The sequence below is a fragment of the Phascolarctos cinereus genome, unplaced genomic scaffold, assembly GCF_003287225.1.
Source record: "Phascolarctos cinereus isolate Bilbo 61053 unplaced genomic scaffold, phaCin_HiC Scaffold_4;HRSCAF=312, whole genome shotgun sequence".
Lineage (NCBI taxonomy): Eukaryota > Metazoa > Chordata > Mammalia > Diprotodontia > Phascolarctidae > Phascolarctos > Phascolarctos cinereus.
In genome coordinates this window covers 673,002,911-673,022,780 of record NW_027555847.1, presented here as the reverse complement: position 1 = coordinate 673,022,780, position 19,870 = coordinate 673,002,911, and the positions used below count along the sequence as shown (strand labels likewise).

Sequence of the window (19,870 nt, the reverse complement as noted above, 5' to 3'; positions counted from 1 at the left end):
GCCCCAAAGATCCACTCAACCAGATATGGTTGGTATGGTTGACAAATTGGTTTGAGCGAGTGGGGAGCAGGAGAGAATAGGTGTTGAGGAAAATGGCACAGGAAGTGTCTAAAGGAAGGCATGGGACAATACCAGCAACAACAATAATAATAGCTAACATTTATATTGAGCTTTAAGTCATGTGAAATCCTTATCTGATATGGTCCAGGGAAAGGCCATGCCCTGAAGCCCAGGGAATGGGAATGGGAATGGAGGAAGGGGGAGAGCAACTTCTTTCTATTTCTCTGTTAGTCAGCTCATAAGCTAGGAGCTCACACTCCTTCCCTCCTTGACCATTGGCCCCAGTCATCTGCCACCCTAGGAGGGAAATTAAGTCCTTAGTCAGTCAACAAGTATTTATTAAAAGCTTATTACCTGCCAGGCACGGTGCTAAGGGATGGTGATTCTAAGAAAGGCAAAAACGAACAAAAACCAAAACAAGACAACAGTTCAAGGAGCTCACGGTCTACTGGGGGACGACAAGTCCGTCTGTAGTTACAGACAAGATAGACTCAGAGTAGATACAAAGTAACCCTCCCACGAGAAGACAATAGTAACGGGTTGGGGAGTTGAGGTGGAGGGAGAAACGGGAAAGGTAGCCAGCAGGAGGTGGGATTTTAGCTGAGTCTTGAGAGAAGGTAGGGAGGTGCCCATATTTTCCATCCATTCCTCTCTCTCTCTTCCTCCCTGTCTTTCTAGAGCAAGAGCTCTTCACCTATTTTGTCCCGGACCCCTTTGGCCTGGGGAAGCCTATGGACCCCTAAAAGAAAATACACGGAGTTACAAAGCCCCAGGTTAAGATCCCTCTTTCTTCCCCCCTGCCCTCCCCTGCCCTCCCCTCCCCGCTTTCGGTCTTTCCCCGCCCTCTCCCCGCCCCTCTCATGACGTCTCCCGGAAGTTCGTGTTCAGCACCAAGATGGCGCCTGAAACCCGGAAGTGAGCCGCTACCGCCGCCGCCGCTGTGAGGCACCTCGAAGCGGAGGCGCCGCTCGGGCTCCCAGGGCGCGCCGCGGCACCCCCCGCCCCCGCCCCCGCCCCCGCCCCCGCCCTTCCCGGCTCCGGACCCGGGCCTGAGGTGAGGTGCCCTCTCGCCGGCCCCCCCCCGACCCCCCTCCCTGTTTCCCCCTTTATCCCCCTCCCTATCCCCTCCGGGGCGACCCCTCTTCCGCCCTGTCCCCTCATCCGTGACTCCCTCAGCTTTCGGGAACCGGGGCTTCCCTGGAGTTGTGGGGTCACTTTCGGGAACCGGGGTTGTCTTGGAGTTGTGGGGTCTCTCGGGAGCCGGGGCCGCCCTGAATCGGGGTGTTCCTTTAGGGATCTGGGGCTGCTCCGGAGCTATGGGCGCTCCACGGAATTGTGGGGTCACTTTCGGGAACCAGAGCTCCCCGGAATTATTGGGTCACTTTTGGGAACCAGGGTGGCCCTGGAGTTGTGGGGTCATTTTTGGAAACCCGAGTCACCTTGAATCGGGGTGCGGTTGGTGTTCCTCAAAGATCTCGGGGCTGCTCCAGAGCTGTGGGGGCTCCCCGGAATTGTGGGGTCACTTTCGGGAACCAGAGCTCCCCGGAATTGTGGGGTCACTTTTTGGAACCAGGGACACCCTGGAGTTGTGTGGGGTAACTTGGAAACCCGAGTCGCCTTGAATCGGGGTGCGGTTGGTGTTCCTTAGGGATCTGGGGCTGCTGCGGAGCTGTGGGGGCTCCCCGGAATTGTGGGTCACTTTCGGGAACCAGGGCACCTCGGAGCTGTGGGGTCAGTTGTGGGAACCAAGGTCGCCTTGAACCGGGTGCGGTTGGTGTCCCTTAGGAATCTGGGGCTGCCCTGGTGTTGTGGGGTCCTTGGGACCCGCCTGAGATTGTAGGATCCCTTTGGTAAATTGGTGCTTGCCTTCCTGAAGTTGGGGGTTGGGTGGGAAGGGAGGCAGATTACTTCTCTCCTTGACACCTCCTTCCCCATCCCAGGCGCAGGAGGGAAGTTGGGGCCCTTCTGTCCTCTGAAAAATGAGTTCTTGGGCTCCCTCCTGGCATACCCCATGCTCCATTTTTGCTGCTCTGATCCTTCCCCCCCTCATCTTTGCTGCTGCCTGTGCCATGGTGCAGACAGAGTCCTAGAGGGAAAGTCAGGGCACCCCGTTCACTAACTGTTTGTACGGCCCTGGGTAAGTCACTTCCCCTCTTCTGGGCCACAGCTTCTGGGTCCATAAAATGAGGGAGTCCAATCAGATGGTCTTTAAGAACCTTCTGAGCTAACAAAGTTGTCTTTGTCTTGTCGAGTCTGTCCTGGCTACTTCTCCCAAGAAGGGCACCCTCTTTGGAGTTTCTTGTTTTTGGAGAGGATGAGTGGGTTTCAGGCTTTTACCCCTTCCTTCACTTTCACTGGGGAAGGAGAAGGGAGTAAACATTTATATAGTGCCTACTATGTGCTGAGCACTGTTCTAAGGGCTTTACAAATATTATCTCATTTGATCTCACAATGACCCTGGGAGGTAGGTGCTGTTATTATCCCCAGTTTATGGTTGAGGAAACTGAGGCAGACGTTAAATAATTTGCCTAGAATCACATAGCTAGTATCTGAGGCTGGATTTAAACTCACTGCTTCCTGACTCCAGACTCAGCCGCTTTAGTAGAGGGCAGGAAAAGGGAAGATTGCTTTTAATTATGTAAAACAGAGCCGGAAACAACGTGCAGAAAGTGATAAGTAGATAGATGGGGTCTCCCAAAGTCTCAAACAGCAGTTATATCTTAGTTTGACTGGCAGTGCTTGGTGTGGAATGTAGGTGTTTAACCCTATTGGGTGAACATCTGTACAGGATTTAGTATTTCACTTGGTGGTGTTCAGCAGGAGAACTGGGGCTGTGATTATTTTTAGGTGGTTTGGAAGAAAAAAAGCTAGATGATAATTGCATTGACTCAGAAGGTGCTGTTTGCTTTGGCTCTTACTGTAAATGAACAATAAGACCTGCGTTTAGAGTGCCTATTATCAGCTTCACAGATATGTCCTTCCTGTCTCAGTGAGCTCTTGAATACCAAGACTGTCTAAGGTTGAGATTTTGTGGTAGTTGACTGCCATCTTTGAGGAGTCCTCAGCCTGGGTTTAAGCTTTGTGCAAGCTACTCTCTTGAAGCTAGTTTAGACAGAGCTCTTCTGTAATAACTGGCATTTTTAAAGGGCCACCATCTCATATTAACCTCACAGCGGCCTCTGGGAGGTAGGTAGTGCAAACAAACATCATTCCATCTGTTTGACGAATCAATTATAGCATAGCTCACATTTCTTTTGGATCTCAGCTTTGCTACCCACTGTGTGACCCTGAACAAGTCACTTCACTCGCCTCCCCAGACCTCAACTTCATCATCCTTTCTGGCTTTATATCTCCCATTCCTTGCTTCCCACCAAAACCCTGTGAGGTTTCCAATGTCAGTATTGCTGCCTCCACCCTATGGGGTTTCCAGAGAAATGGAGCCTCTCAGGGTAGAAGGCACTTACTTAAAGGTGGGACTCCAGGTCTTGATTCCATCCTGCTAGACTGGCATCTCTGGCTTTCCAGCTCTTGCTAACCATGTTTTGCTGTCCCTCTGCTCAAAGTCCTGTAACCCTGTGGTGTAAACATTTTTATAATACATAATTCCCATCCGTGGAAAGTGCCTGCCCTTTCTTGGCATAGGACAGACTTCAAGCAAATCAACATATACATTTGCAGGGCTAACAGTTGAGTTCCAAGAAGGCCCCGATAGTCGAGCTGTTAGCTTATACTCTTGCCATTAAGAAGAATATAAGTTGACTCTCATTGTTGGGTAGGTTTGCCCTTCCTTTAAACAGTGGTTTTAAAATTCCCATATTTAATTCTACTCTTTTTGAGTACCCCCATTTCCTTCCAGGTTTCTGTTCCTCTTTGTCCTGGCATCCATTTTTCTTTGAGAAAAAAATACATGAAGATTTAAAGGGTTGGGAAGGGGAAATATATCTTTAGAGAATTGTTTAGCAAAGAGTATGGCCTTTTTTAAAAAATTTTGTTTGTTTGCTTGTTTCACATGGCTCAGAACATTGAGCTTCCCGCTCCCTTGTTCTTCCACATTCCCCGGTGATTTGAGAGGAAGGTAGAGTACCGTTAGGGGCAGCTGAGTGGTGCAGTGTGTAGAATGCCAGGCTCGGAGTCAGGAAGACTCATCTTCCTGAGTGAAAATCTGGCCTCAGATACTTCCAAGCTGTGTGACCTTGGGCAAGTCACTTCACCCTGTTTGCCTCAGTTTCTTCATCTGTAAAACAAGCTGGAGAGGAAATGGCAAACCACTCCAGAATCTCTGCCAAGAAAACCCCAAATGGGGTCACGAAAGTTGGACGTGACTGAATAGCAACAGCGGGGTACCCTTGGACTAAGGCTACTGTAGACTTTGTTGATTCCTGAGGGAGGATTTGGCCAGTTGGGCCCCTCTCTTCTGAAGGGATATGCTTCACTTGCTTTTGAGTCTCCAGACCTGTTGGACATGAAGTGCCTTGAAGATCTGTGCTGGACGGAGATTTTGTCCTGTGTTCTTTGAAAATTGCGTGTTTGCTTTGTAGTACAGCAGAGACAGCCCTGAGTTGGGCTTCCTAAGATTAGGTTCCAATCCCAGTTCTTTCACTAACTAGCAAGTGTCATCTTGGGCTAGACGTGTCACTTCTCAGTTTCCTCATCTCTGAGAAGCAGGGCTTGGGCTAGATGACCTCCAAGGTCACTTCTGTTTCTACATCAGTAATTGGGACTCAGTTCTACTCTTTTCCACCCTTGAAACTGAAGCCTGGGGAGGGGAAGGGATCCATTCAGTGTCCCATGGGATTCCTCCCTTGGAATGCAGTGCCCTGGTCATTCACTGCTGTTTAAACAAGCCGGAGCAGTCGTAGTGTGGATTTATTCTGGATAAACATAGGAAAAAACCACCTCCTCAGATGAAGAATCCTAGAAGGTTGGAGCTAGGAAGGGACCTTAAAGTAAAGAATGTTGGAACTGATCTGGAGACCTTAGAAAAGATCTGGTCCAGCCCCTTCATTTTACAGATGAGGAAACAGGGTCTCTAAGGGGTTGAGGTAAATGCAATCCAGGCAACATTTATTGAGTCCTTATTACTGTGCTGGGCATTTTGGGTGGTGAAAAAAGTTAAATGTGACAGTACCCCAGGTTTGGAAACCTGAAGATAGAGAACCTGACTTGGTCGCTTCCCTTGTGACAATGGACCTGTTTTCTCCTCTATGAATGAAGTGAGGTATCAAACTGGGTGCACCTGAGTTCTGTCCGGGCTGATATGCTGGCTTCTCTGGTGTTCTGAGATTCTCCAAGCCGTCTGAAGTCACACACAACACTTCATTTTTGACAGGTTTCCACTTCTCCTCACTCCCTCATTGCCTCATTCCCATGCTACTATTTTTTTTTTAACCAAGCATGTACTATCTCTCTTTCTCTGAGAATTTGAGCCCTTCTCTCAGAAGAGAAGGGGTCTGTAATGGAAGTGCTGACATGACTTTTAACTCTGTCTTTATGAACTGAGATGTGCTAATAAAGAGCTACTGTGCAGTCATTGAATACGGAGCTGGGATTGTAATCACCAGAGACGGAATCTCTCCGGAAGGCCTTCTTAGACCTAATTAAGAAGGCTTTTATGCTCTCCTTTGGGGAGGAGGAACAGGAATTAGCTTGTCTGCCTAGTTTTTTTTTTTGGGGGGGGGTGTACAGCCTAATCTGAAAAAGTTGAAGTGAATTGAGAAAAGGCTGACGTTATGGAGTCACATATGGCTCCATTCCAATCTGGTACCTTTAAAGCAGCATATTTATTGTGTGATTGCTAATAGGGGTGAGCTTTGATGTCTATTGAATAACTTTTTCCATAGTGAGTGTTGTGTGGTTAGACAGCACATTCAGGACTTTTCTGCTAGGACTAGAGTGGGAAGCTAGAAACTTGAGGCCTGGAGTGAGATAGTGTGGGTGGGATACCGCACACCCCCCTCCCCACCCTTCTCCCTCCTTGTCCTTTTTTCCCCACTGGAGGTTAGATTCTGTTACTTTTTTTTCCCCCCTCGTGTAAATGTTGCTCTCCTGATAGAAAACACTTGGACAATTTAAGTGCCATAGCTGTGCTTTGGCAAGCATTTTCAAAAGCAGCTTTGAAATGGCAGCTGCACAGGACCTCAGAGAGAATCAATTCCAGCCCCCTTATTTTACAGCAGGGGAGACCAAGGCCCAAATAGTAAGTGGCAGTGAGGATTTGAACTCAGGTCCTTCTGACTTCAGGGCTTGTGCTCTATCCACTGCGCCACCTCTAGCTAGTTGTTTTTAGAAAAACAAGATATTCACCTTAATCTTCATTTTTGCAGCAGAATCAGAGGATCTCTGCATTGGAAGGGATGTCAGCAGACACCTAAGACAGCATCCTCAAGCAGTCATTCACCCCGCTGCTTAACTGTCCCTAACAGTAGGCTGGGGGCTCACCACTGACTCCTGGAGCAGTCTGTTCCATTGTAGGCTAGCTCTAATTGTTGTGAAGTTTCTCCTTGTGTTGAGAGCAGAAATCTACTCTCCTGGAACTTCTGCCCCTTCTTCCTACTTTTGTCTTCTGGGAATACATGGAAAAATCTGCATATTCCTCTGAGAGCCTCCTAGAGAGTTGAAGGGCCCAGGAAGGTCCACCCTAAGTCTTTACTTCTCCAAGGCTAATTTTCTGTGGTTCTCTTGGTTACATTTTCTGGACCTTCTTCAGGTTGTTGGTGTCCCTCCTAAAACGTGACCAGAATTGAACTCAGTACTCCAAGATATAGTCTGCCCCTGGCTGTGGATGATGTGACTGGTGCCTGCCTCCTTTGGGATACGGGATTTCTATTCCTTCCAGATGTGGTTGCTTCAGCTCCATTAGCTGCCAGCTCATACTCTTGACTAATACTGAGCTTGAAGTCATGAAAATCCCTAGGTCTTTTTCACAAGAATGCTCTCTGGCTCAGTGTCGGCTCCCCCCGCCCCCATCATGTACTTGTGCAATTGATTTTTTTTTTAACCCAAGACTCTGCATTTATTTTTAATAAACTTCATTTTCTAGTTTCTGCCCATCATTCCATCCTGTGCAGATCTTTTTGGATTTCCAAAAGCATTCCCCAGTGTATTGTTACCTAGGTACGGGTTAAGTATTTGTGGAATGAATGAATGAATGAATGAATCTGTAAGTGAAATAGAAAAAGGGTCGACTTGATTTCATTTTAGGCTGCATTTCACTATTGAGAAAGTGCTCTACCATTTGTGTTTGAAGAGGCTTCCAGCTCTTAAAATTTGTATGATAATAACACATTGGATAGTCTTGGACCCAGAGGTAGGAGACCTTGTTCAAATCTCAGTTCTGATACTTGACCATGAGGATATTTAACATCAACCTCTTTGAGCCTCAGTTTCTTTATCTTGAAAATAACAAGAATTTTCATACCACTTGTCTTCCAGGGTCGTTGAGGGGTGAAAAGCTCTGAAAGTGCACCTTGTGAAAACTCACCTAACGATTAATCCTAGCTCTGTCATTAAGTTTCTGTGTGCCCTTTGCAAATCACTGAACTTCTGAAGCTTAGCTGCTTCATCAGGAAAATGAGGGGGTGAGATGACATGACTTCCAAGATCCTTTCCTGCTCCTCTTATATTCTGGGATTTGAGTAAGCCCTGACTAATTGCAAGCCAGCAAACCCATTTGTAATCAGAAGAGCATTGGATTTAGAGGCAGAAAACCTGGATTCTGATCCAGCTCCTGTTTACACTCTGAGTGACCCTGGGCAAGTCATCATTTTGCTTCTTTGACTCCTAGTTTACTCCTCTGTAAAATGGTGGGGTCAGACAAGATGATCCCTAAGGTCCCTTTCAACCCATAGTCATGTGATTTCTCTGAAACAGAATCCAAGGAGGTATGTCTACTATTTGGAGACCTAATGCTTTGTGAATGTTCTGAGCAATATGGATCACAGCATAGATAATGGCAGCAGTAAAGTTTAATTGAACTGCCTTGAAGTGGTTATATTGTAAGACCCATTGGGCAACAGATTATATAGGGTTAATGAAAAAAATTCACTGCCCTCTCTGCTAGCTAGCTGTAAAATGGCCAGACCTCAAGATAGTTCCAGAGTTCATGGAGGCAGTGTCTTTTCCTCCAGTGGGAAGGATGTGCCGGGTAATTGAGGCACCTCCTGTCTGAGTGGGGAGTTTGGGTTTTGGGGAGAGGCTGGCAGCTTGGGGTATTCAGGTAGTAATAAAGCACATTTTTGTAGCACTGGGAGATTTCCTCATAATCCTGTGAGGTCTGGAGAGCAAATATAACCATTCCCATTTTGTAGATAAGGAAACTGAAGCTCAGAATTGCAGCGATTTGCCCGGCGTTGTGTAGATCAGATCTGTTGAAGCAGTGATCTGAACCCAAGTCTCTTCCAGGTGCCTTTTGTTCAGCTTTCCTTAGCTTCTTTGTGTTTTTTTTTAGGCAGGTTATGCCTTGGTGAAGGTTATATGAAAGACTAAATGAGGCAGTGTTTTGTTTTTTTTTTAAAGACTTTGAAGTTGAGAAGTGCCTTGAATGTATTGTGTCTATGGGTTCCCAGAACCCTTTGGTGGAAGGGGCTCAAGCTGAGAAACAGCTGAACTCCATCCTGCCTGATCTGGAGGTCTTGCCGAGTATGATCCTTCAGATACTATAAATGTGTAGACTTTTCTGCTTGATAGTCAGCAAACATTTATACAATGTACACTGTGTGCAGAGTGGGGCGACAGCAGTGAAGGCCACCAGAGCTGGGATCATCGTAGGCACCACCAGCGGAAATATGGTGTCCAGATCAAGGCCTGGGGTGGTGTCTGCGAGGCTTCCCAGAGCCCAGCTGGGAGATGATGTGCACACAGTTCTGGGTGGACGTGGACAAGGGGAACGAATGTTTCCAGAGGATAGTGATTGTTAGGGTGAGAGGACCATCTCAGAGGAAGAATGGTCAAAGGAACTGGGCCTTTTAATCCTGGGGAGGAGGAGACTTAATGGGGAACACGATCACTGTCTGCAGGTCCTTGGAGAAGAAGAAACAGTCATCCTACTTTGCCCCAGAGGGATGGAGCAGGCATAAGCGGTGGCCATTGCAGGGAGGCTAATATGGTTAATACTTGGAAGGACCTCTTCATGGGTAGATCTGTCCAGCAAGGGGGATGGGCTGCCTCAAGAGGTAGGGAGCTCTCCCCATCACTACAGATGTTCAAAAAGAGCCTCAGATTATGTACATGGGATTCCTCCATGGGAAGTTGGGCTAGCTGAAGCTGAGGCCTCTTTCACCTCAGAGGCAGTGTGATTCCATAGATGGGATATAGCTTGATGATGGGCAGCTAGGTGGCACAGTGGATAGAACCCTGGGCTTAGAGTCAGGCAGACCCAAGTTCAAATCCAGCCTCAGACACTTACTATCTGTGTGGCCCTGGTAAAGTCACCTTTCCCTGTTTCCCTCAGTTTCTTCATCTGTAAAATGAGCTGGAGAAGGAAATGTCAAACCACTTTAGTGTCTTGGCCAAGAAAACCCCAAATTGGGTCACGAAGAATTGGATGTGGACTGACAATGACTAATACAGCAAAGAACAGCTTGGTGATATGATAGGGACTTTAAGATCAGCCTAGAGAGCATGAAACTCTTAACAGCTCTAACTTAGCTACATTGTGTGTTTGTATAGTAACTGAATTTTGTTAGCCTACAGGGGAATCACAAATTATTAGTGCCTCCCCGCCCCATATTTATGGATGAAAAAATGTGTTGATGATTCACCATTGCTCTGACAGGAACTCTCGACTTTGGCTGAAGGGTGTTGCGTGAACATCTCTTGTTTTGAGGGGCTTCTCCTTCCTGTTGAATCTTTTGAACAGCTAGACCCACAGAATGGGGTCATGCTAGGGTGTCACATTTAGGATCTGGGCCTCAGTTTCTTCACCTCTTAAAGAGGAATAATAATCTATGTACTCCCTAGCCTCAGAGGGCTGTTGTTAGGATCCCAGGAGAGAATGAATTGATAAAGTGCTTCGTAAAGAGATGGGGTTCTGTTGGAGGGGAGAGGTGTCAGCCACTTGCCCAGCCACACTCGCTTGTGAGTGCAGCCCAGCCAGATTAAAATGTAGTTGGGAAATGTTTAACTAACAACAACAACAACAACAATAAAAATGTAACTAGCATTGCATTTTAAAACTAAGCCAGTCTGGGGCCTTCAGGGACCCTTATGTATGGATTATTGGCTCCCCGTTTCATTTTGAGGGATACCACTGCTGGAGGGGATTCCAGGATGGATATGAGATGACCACCCTTATGACTCAAGTCCCTGTGATGCAGAGGCCATGAAGCATTATCAAAATGGTAGCCAGTAATTGTCCAGAAAATAAGGAAGAAACCCAAACTTTTAGGTTCCCCCTTTTATTCTCATAACCTTTAAACCACAACTTTGTTGAACTTAGAGTTTTAATTTTTTTTTCTTGTACGCTGACCTGAGATGGTCTTTTACTTTACTTCATTTAAATTTCCTCATTAGCAGGATTCAGCAGCTTCTTCGGAGTTACCACTTAATCCACTGGGCATGTGATAGAATATTAATGACCTCAGTGTACTGTGTTCCCTAGCTCTCTTTCATGCCAAAGCCAGACATTCCTGGCTTCAAGTGATCCCTCAGAAGAGAAATGGGGGTCAACGGCCTTATTTGAAGAACAGCTAATATCCCCTGTCCTGAAAGGACAGCTTTGGAGTAGCTGAAGGACACCCACCATGTCACCCTTGGGTCACACAGGAAGTGGAGAGTGCTGAGGCCCCAGCTAATTACCCCTGCTGGAATTTGGCAACAGCCCACACTGTCCTTCTCAAGTTGCCTTGCTCAGAGAGTTTTATTTTCCTTGTTTTACAAAGACATTGCCTATTGCTCCACTGAGTTACAGTATGGGGCAGGACTGAGGAGCCTGCCCAACATCGCCCAACAAGGAGCCAGGCAGAAACTTGGGGTGTCTCACTGAGTACCTGTGCCTGCACTGTAGGGGGTTGGTCGAGAGCCTGTCTTGGGGTGGCTCTTTGTGTGTGTGTGTGTGTGTGTGTGTGTGTGTGTGTGTGTGTGTGTATAGGTATGCGCTCGTACACGCACATACCTCCCTGTCTTTCTGTCTGTTTCTGTTGGTCTAGTTCCTAACTTTAGGGGAGGGACACCTCCAGAGTAACATTTGTCAACTGTTTTTTTCCACACAGTTGTCCCAGCTGTATGGGTTTCCATCCTGGTAGCCTTCTGGCCATGGTAATTAAATGTCAAACCTTACTTAGGTGTCACACCACTCACTTCAGATGAAGTCGAATGGATCCCATAGTTTGCCTAAAATGTTGGTAGGCAGAACTTGTCATCTGAAAGTGGCATTTCCTTCACCACCAGCTACCTGTCTTTTCAGTGTGGCTACTGCTCTGAGATTCAGATGGTTGGACTGTGGGACCATTTATTAGGGAAAAGGGATGCCTTCCAGTCTCTGATTTGTGGGCGTGACTTGAGATTGTTTTATATGAGGATGAGTTGAAAGCCCCGAGGCCACTGTGGCTTAGCAGTGAGAATACTTGGATCTTCTAAGTCAGGAGGCCCAGGGTGAAAGTCTAGTTCTGGCATTTACTAGCCTTGTGGCCTTGGGGAAATTATTTAAAATTTGTCAGCCTCAGTTTCCTCAGCTGCAAAATTACCCTCCTTACCTGTCACACAGGGTTCATCAAGGGAGGCAGTGGCTAGAATGTATCTTGTAAATGCAAAGTAATCTAGACAGTGTGATGTTGTAGAAAGACTGATTGATTTGCAGTCAGAGGACCCAGGTTTGAAACCCAGCTCTGTGTGACTTTGAGATCATGTATCTTCTTTGGGCTTTACTTTTCTTATCTGTAAAATGGGAGTGGGAAGGAGTTGGTACAGACCATCTCTGAGGTTCCTTCTGAATTTAAGTCTACGAACAGCATCTTATAGTAACTGGGCTTGGAGGAGAGAGAAGTGGGACAGAAGTCATGACATTAAGGACGATTATGAGGAATGTGGCATGGACTTATTTTGCCTTGTGCCAGGAGGCAGAACTAGTACCCATGGGGTAAAAAGCCTTGCATGTTGAGTATATTTTCGGCTCAGCATAAGGAAGAATTTCCTAACCATCAGAGTTATTCAAAAAATAGAATGAGTTGCCTTGGAAGGTAATGGGTTCCCTGATTAAGGAGGTGTTGAAAGAGAAACTGGGTGTGAGGGCTTTGTCAGGGATGTTAGGGAGGGGCGTCCTGCTGCTGTAGGTTTCAGTTGGATTCGGGCAGAATACTGTAGTAGAGGGCTCACTTGACTCCAGTTCAATAAAGTCCTGAGTTAGCTTTGCTACCGGCTGCTGGATGATCTTAGGCCAACCACATCCCTTTCTCAGTTTCTTAGTCTGTAAAATCAAGGGCTTTGGCAGAATGATCTCCAAGGTCCCTTTCAGCTCTAACACAATATGTTCCAAGAGCTCTCTAGCTCTGAGATTCTCTGAGTGATTTGTTAAGGTCCCTTTTAGCTCTGAGAGTGTAGCCTTTGGGCTTCGGTTTCCCAGAATCAAATTTGCTGTTTTATATGAACTTTTTCTTCCCTAGAGGAGGTCCATGCATACTAAAGAAATAGGCCGTAGGAATGAGGGGGAGTCTGACCCAAAAAAAGGCCATGGAAATGCAGACCTTCTTTGTCACAATCTCCCTAATTTTCCAAGTTGGTGAGAGCAGGAGCAGCTTGGTTCCCCAGGGACGGGGAGAATCTGAGACGTAGGCTGTTTCCACCCTGATGACTATCAGCCTGTAGAATCGGGGATGTCTTCATGACTGCTCTGGCACGATGGGAGATTTTGCAAGGCAGAATTCCACAAGTTCAGACACACACATTGTTGTCCCTTCTGAGCACGGCAACCCTTTTTGGGACTGTAGGAGAATCCCCCCTGTCCTACCCCACCTAGGAGTTCCCCTGTTTGGGTATTTCATGTTTTCTTTCTTGTACATTCGAATCACTGTTAGGTACTCTGTGCCTAACACAGTGCTGAGTACCCTGGGGGGATATAAAAGTATGAAAAGGCAGCCTAAAGACAGTTTACAGTCTATAAAATTATAGAATGTCAGAGCTGGGAGGGACTTGAGAATATAGAGTATCAGAACTGGAACAGACTTTGGAAAATGTTAGTGTTGAGAAGGCCCTTAGAACAAATAATCTCAGAACTGGGGGAGACCTTACAACAAAGAATGTTCCAACTGGGAATGTTGTCAAATGTAGAATGTTAGAGCTGTGAGGGATGTTAGGGATCTTTTTATCTAACCCCATCATTTTACAGATGGAGAAATGACTGCCCAAGTATGTTATGTGACATGTCTATGGTCACAGAGCTAGTTGTTAGTAGACTAACCAGACCGTGACTTACGTACATGCAAAAACCAGAAAACAGTACAAGGACTTCATATGATTAAGCGTCAGAACGTGTGGTTGACACATCCTGAGCTACAGGAAGTGGGACTATAGATGAACCCTGAAAGACTTGTGGGAGCTGAGTTGGGAAAGAGAAGTGAGGACGGTATTGGGCTTGGGTGAGGTTAACATTAACAGCCTGAGCAAAGAGGCAGAGGTGGGGGGACAGGCCCCACCAGCGGTGGAGGGCTTTTGTAGGGGAGTTATGGCAATCAGGACTGAATAGGTGAGGTAGGCAACTGATGGGAGGCTTTGGGCCCCCTCTACAGCACCCAAGGGTCTGTCTGCCCGTAGGAATGAGGGCCTGCCAATTTTTATCAGTAAGCTTTTTCCCTCAGTACTTTCCGAGTTCATGTGCTGCACCAGATCTAAAAAAAATCTGGGCCCCCAGAGGCTCTCAACCATTCGTGTAGGCCATTACTCAGTGCTAGAATTCCTTGCCCTTGGTTTAGTTTCTTAAATATATTCATATCTGCTCCAGTCTTGTTGTGAAATTCTACAGTAATCATTTTTGAAGCCAAGATAAATAAAAGAGAAATCTTTTACCTAGTAAGTACCATCTCAGTTCTCAGCCCAGGGCTTGGGTGTGCTAGGCTGGAATCTTAACATTTCGGTGAAAAATACTGTACCTCTCTATAGATTTGAGTTCTTTTCACTGGTGTTTGGGAAATCAAAGACTATTAAAGCTAGAAGTATAGAGCATAGAATGTCAGAGCTGGGAGAGACCTTAGGACAGAGGTATCAGATTGACAAAATGATTTTGGAAGAACCAGATTAAAATGTAATCGGGAAGTGTTTAACAAAATAAATAAAAATACAATAAAACATAGATAATGCTAACTTGTAGTTTTCTAAGTCTGTATGCAGCAGGCAGGGATCAGTTTCTGTTTGAGTTTGATGCCACTGCCTTAGTGGCCCCCTTGATCATAGAACACCAAAAATGAGAGGTGGAAGATAGATTTAGTGTAGCCTCTCATTCCATTCAGTTAAACGTGAGTGTATTAAGTGCCACAACTGGAACATTGTGGCCATTTGGTCCTTGCTACCACATTTTGGGAATATGTGGAAAATGGGACTGTTTCCAAGGGAGAGTAACTATTATGGCGAGGGAACCTTATACCAGGATTGGTTGAAGGAACAGAGGATGTTAATTCCTGAAAAAGTTGAAGACTAGGGGAAAAATAACTTTATCCTTACCCTCACCCCTCCTCCTTCCCCAGCCTCCCATGTATTTGAAGGGTTCTCTTGGAGAAGAGGAAGCAGTACGCATTGTTCTAATGGGTAGCAGAGTTACAAAGGAGACAGATAGCTGATTAATAGAAGGCAGGGCTTCGTCATGGGCAGAAAGTGTCTGGCTGTGGCTACCTGGAGATGGAGGGAGCTTCCCGTGGACTGTGAGTGTTCAGGCGGAGCCTGGGATACTACATGGGACACTGCAGGCAGAACCTGGGAAGCCACATCCTCTTTGATCGGTGACACCGGTCACTGATTTTCCCAAAACGGTTTTCCCAAAAGGATGCTCCACCTCTGCAGCCTGTCTGTCTCCTGTGCCTGGATCTTTTGCTTCTCCTGGTTTATCTGGCTTCCTTCAGGTCTCAGCTAAAGTCCTGCTTTCTGCAAGGTGCCTTTTCCAATCCTTCTTAATTTTAGTGTCTTCACTCTAAGATTAGCTCCAATTTATCCTGTTTATATCTTGTTTGTACGTAGTGGTTTGTGTGTTTGTCTCCCCCTTTAGACTGTGAGGTCTTTGAGGGCAGGGACTGTATTTTGCCTTTCTTTGTATCCCCAGAGTTTAGCATGGTGCCTGGCACTTAAAAAAAAGCCTTGTTGACTGATTGTTGTAGGCCCAGGAGAAACAAAGAAAATAAAGCAAAGCCTGCCCTCAGTGAGCTTGCATTTAGTAGTAAAGCTAGAGAAGGTATTGCAAAGTAATAGGAAAAGGCAGGGTGATACAGTGGCAAGAACATAGGATTTAGAGCCAGAGGACCTAGTTCCTAGTTCTGACTTTGCTACTTATGGTATGAGCTTGAGCAAATCACTGCTCCTTCCTTCTTTCCTTCCTTCCTTCCTTCCTTCCTTCCTTCCTTCCTTCCTTCCTTCCTTCCTTCCTTCCTTCCTCCCTCCCTCCCTTTCCTTCCTTCCTTCCTTCCTTCCTTTCCTAGGATTTTTTATTTTATTTTCAAAAACATTTTTATTTAAAGTTTTGAGTTCCAAATTCTATGCTTCTCTCTCTTCCGCCTCCCTGAGATGATAAACAATCAGATATAGGTTATACATGTGCAGTTACATAAGACATTTCCATACTAGTCATTTTGTATAAGAAGGCTCCAAAGGAAAAAAAAGAAAGTGAAAAATAGCGTGCTTCAGTCTGTATGCAATCAACATCAGCTCTTTCTGTGGAGTTGGATAGCATGCTTCATCATTAGTCCTTTGGGATCGTCTTGGATTATTGTATTGTTGAGAAGAGCTAAGTCTGTTAGAGTTGATCATCACAAAATGTTGCTGTTACTGTGTACAGTGTTCTCCTGGTTCTGCTCACTTCGCTCAGCATCAGTTCATACAAGTCTTTCCAGGTTTTTCTGAAATCTGCCTGCTCATGATTTCTTATAGAATAGTATTCCATGACATTCATATACCACAGCTTGTTTAGCCATTCCCCAATTGATGGGCATCCCCTCAATTTCCAATTCTTTGCTACCACAAAAAGAGCTACTATAAATATTTTTGTACAAATAGGTCCTTCTCCCTTTTTTTGGATGTCTTTGGGGTACAGACCTGACTTCCCCTTTCTAAGCCCTATTTCACTGTTTGTGAAATGAAAGGTTTAGACCAGATGGTTTCTAATGCCCTAGTTCTAAAATCCTTTGTATCTTAGAACCCACAAGTCTAAAACAGGGTCTCTTAACCAGTCTGTCAATATTTATTAAGTACCTGCTCAGGGCTTGGTATTCTAGTTAGAAAAACAAGAGAAACACTCCCTGCACTAGAGGAGCCCTCTAAGTGAGGGGGGAGGAAACCCTATGTACAAATGGGAATATGCTGAATAGGGGGGGGGGGGGGGGAGATAGGGATGCACCAGCCTTGGGGGAAACTGGAAAAAAGTGGCCTTTGATTTGACTCTTGTGAGAAAGAAGGGATTCTAAGAGCCCCAGGTGAATGGGGAGTGCATGTCAGTCCTGGGGCTTAGCAAGGAAGTGTTATACCTGAGGAATGTGAGAGAAGCCAGTTTGGTGGCACAGTGGCCAGAAGGAGGGGGAATCAGACTGGAAAGAGGTTGGGGCTGGGTGGGGAAGAACTTGAAATGCCAAACAGGATATTATATTTCATCCTAGAGGATCCACGGAAGTTTATTGTGTAGGGTTGTGACAGGGGTGCCCTGTGCTTTAGGGGAATCACTTTGGTGGCAGAATGAAGGATGAGCTCGAGTGGGGAGTGACTTGGGATGGGCAGACCAATTAGGAGGCTCTGGCAACAGTCCAGGTTAGAGGTGGTGAAGGGCTGGCTCAGGATGAGTGAGGAAGAAGAGAGGAGATTGTGGGAGAGAGTTTGGAGCTGGAATGACAGTGTTTCCACTATGGGGGGGGGTTGGCAAGGAAAGATCAGACAGTGCTTTAGAAGGAGCACTAATCACGGGGTTAAGCAGGGAAAACGGAGCCATCTGAACTGAATTTTAAAGCGAGTTAGGACATTTGATTTGCCAAAAGGTAACGCTGTGGACATTGGCAGACAGAGACTCCAGTGGGGACCCCCCCCAGCTCCTACCCCAGTGTTCTTCCCCCTTCACCAACATAGATCAGAGCACTTTTTCCCATTTAGTATCAAATAGCCTTCAGTGGACCAGATGATTTTTGCATGAAGTGGCGAGTTGGGCCAGATGGCCTTTGAAATCAGAAATTCCATGACTCCATGAGACTTTTCAGATCAGGCATTTGAAATGCTTTGTGGTGTCTTTAAATGCAAAAACTCTGTTGTGCTGACTGAGTCTAAATAGTAGAGTTTCCATATCTTACCCTTTGGGGCATGGTAGATTTTACAGTGAGTTTTTTTGAGGAGTTGGTAACCGGATTTGGTAGCCAGGTAGCTTGGTCTTGGAAAGGCAGCATGGTGCTAGGCTTGGAATCAAGGAGCTTTTTTGAAGTGTGAGGGAAGCAACATGTTCACTTATTATGAAAACAGAATGTATACAAAGTAAATAGAAGTGAGAGGCAGCCTGTGCTAGAGGATAGGGAGCTGGCCTCCAAGTCTGGATGACCTGGATTTCCAACCTGCCTCAGATGTATTGACTGTCTGACCCTGGGGCAGCCCATCCCACCATTGAATGCACAAACCAGCTCCAGTTCCCTGAGACTCTGAGTTGCTGGACGGTTGTTGATCTGCCATGGCAGAGGGAATTTCTTTGGAACAGCAAAGTCACAAGTCTGGACTCTCCCCCGCAAAAAATAATTTGGGGGCCCAGAGCTGGTGAAGCAGTATCAATTGGGGGGAATCTGGAAGGGCCTCATATCAAGGTGGCCTTGAACTGAGCTCACCTTGGATGGATCTGGGAGTCCAGAAGACAGAGAGGCGAGGAAGAAGAGCATTCCAGATGTGAGGTGGGAGTTAGAAATGCACCCTATAAATGTCTGATGCTGTTCTCTTTAATAGGAGCTAGACCAGGTGATCTAAGGCCCTTCTGTTTCCTTCCTATATTACATATTCTGGATCTTAAGGTCCCTCCTGGCTTTTCACATTCTCATTCTTTGTTCTAAGGACCCTTTGACTTTCAGTATACCAAGTTCTAAGGGCATTTCCTTTCTGATATACTGTGATTAATCTTTCCAAACCATCACTTGTGAGATCCATTTAAAGGGATGTTTGTAAGTTGCTTATCATTCTCAAGAACTAACCGCTTTCTATTTTTGAAGTGAATACTGTTTGGTGTTTCAGGAACTATATTTAAAAACAAAATGACTGCTTTGTTCAATGAAGTTTTTAAAAAGCTTCTCCATCCCATTGACCTTTGATTGCTTTTCCCCCTCTTTCCTCACTGCCTTGTGTGACAGGAAATGCAACCAGCCAAGTTAGAATTGAGTTGGAGAGTCAGACTCACACTGTGAAGAGGGAGTGAGCAGATCAGGAGGAAGGTGGAGTGAAGAGGAGACAGAAGTCACTGATTGAAGCTGAAGGAGCTTCACAGACTAGGCTCGTATAGTAGAGGCTCAAAACCCCCAGAATCGCAGAGTTTGAAGGGACCTCAGGAGCTCTTTAGTCCAGCCCGAGCCTGGAGAGATTCCCTCGATAAGTTTTCAGACAAGTCACCCAGCCTCTGCTTGTAGCCCTCCAGGGAGGGGTAAATACTGCCTTCCAGGGCAGCCCATTCCACTTTTGGAGAACTCTAGAACAAACCTAAATCCCTGCCTCTTTGGAGCTTCCGCCTATTCCAACTAATTCTGGCCCTGTGATTCAAGAAGAAAGAGTCTAGACCATTGGCATGTTTCAGCCATTGAACTGTTTGAATACCCTAACTTGACTGCCTGATGTAGGTTTGCTCTTCCCCAGGCTTAATCATCCCTAGTTCCTGTAACCAGTCCTCCTATGAAATGATATGGAGGGCTTTCACAGCTGCAGGACCCACAGCTTATCCTTGTATCTCCAAAAGTGGGGCTGCTAAAACCTAACACATATTCTAGATGTGGGTCTGCCTAGGCCCAAGTATGATGGGGATATCACCTCCCCCAGGCCTGGATACTGCGCTTGTCTTCATGCAGCCGGTGGTTGCGTGAGCTTTCTTGACTGACGTAGCACATTGTTGACTCGAGTTGAAATTGTGGTCCACCAGTACCCACAGATCTTTTTCAGAATAACTGTCTAGCCAAGCCTCTCTCATATTTATACTTGTGACACTGAGTTCAAGTGTGAGCCTTTACATTTGTCCTTGTTTCATTTCTTAGATTTGGCCCACTGTCCTAGATTGTCACAGTGAGCTTGGATCCTGACGCTGTCATCTAGGGTTGGCATCCATCCCAGATTTGTGGCAGCTGCACGTTCGATAAACTTCCCCCTGTAGCTTTATAGATAACGAGGTTGGATTTGAACTGAATGGTCAGCGATTCAAGGATCGAAATCTCTCTCCCTTCTCTTTAAGCTTCCTTGCCAGCCTCGCGTCATTATTCTTGCAGAACCATGGTATGAAGTACCCCTTACACCCCGGGGGGCAGAACCTCCTCCCCGACTGATATTGAATCATTAATGACCACTTTTGGGGTTGGCCATTTACCCAGTTCTCTGTGGGCATCTCTACTGATGTCCAGCCCACATCCCTGTCTTTTCCATAAGAATAGCGTGAGTTTCTGTTAAATGCTGTCTAAGATCTAGGTCAGCT

At 46.2% G+C, this 19,870-nt stretch overlaps 1 protein-coding gene across 3 annotated transcripts in view; it reads left to right on the top strand.

The window, feature by feature from the left end:
- The first annotated feature begins 1,065 nt into the window (after positions 1-1,065).
- SBNO2 (strawberry notch homolog 2) overlaps positions 1,066-19,870 on the top strand; it is a 231,629-nt gene continuing 212,824 nt past the window's right edge. For 2 of the 3 annotated variants that reach the window (XM_078154089.1, XM_021009040.2), the window contains exon 1: positions 1,066-1,114. The gene's annotated coding sequence lies outside the window, so the exon portion shown is untranslated. The remainder of the gene's footprint in view (positions 1,115-19,870) is intronic. The other variant, XM_078154088.1, reaches the window with a different exon arrangement.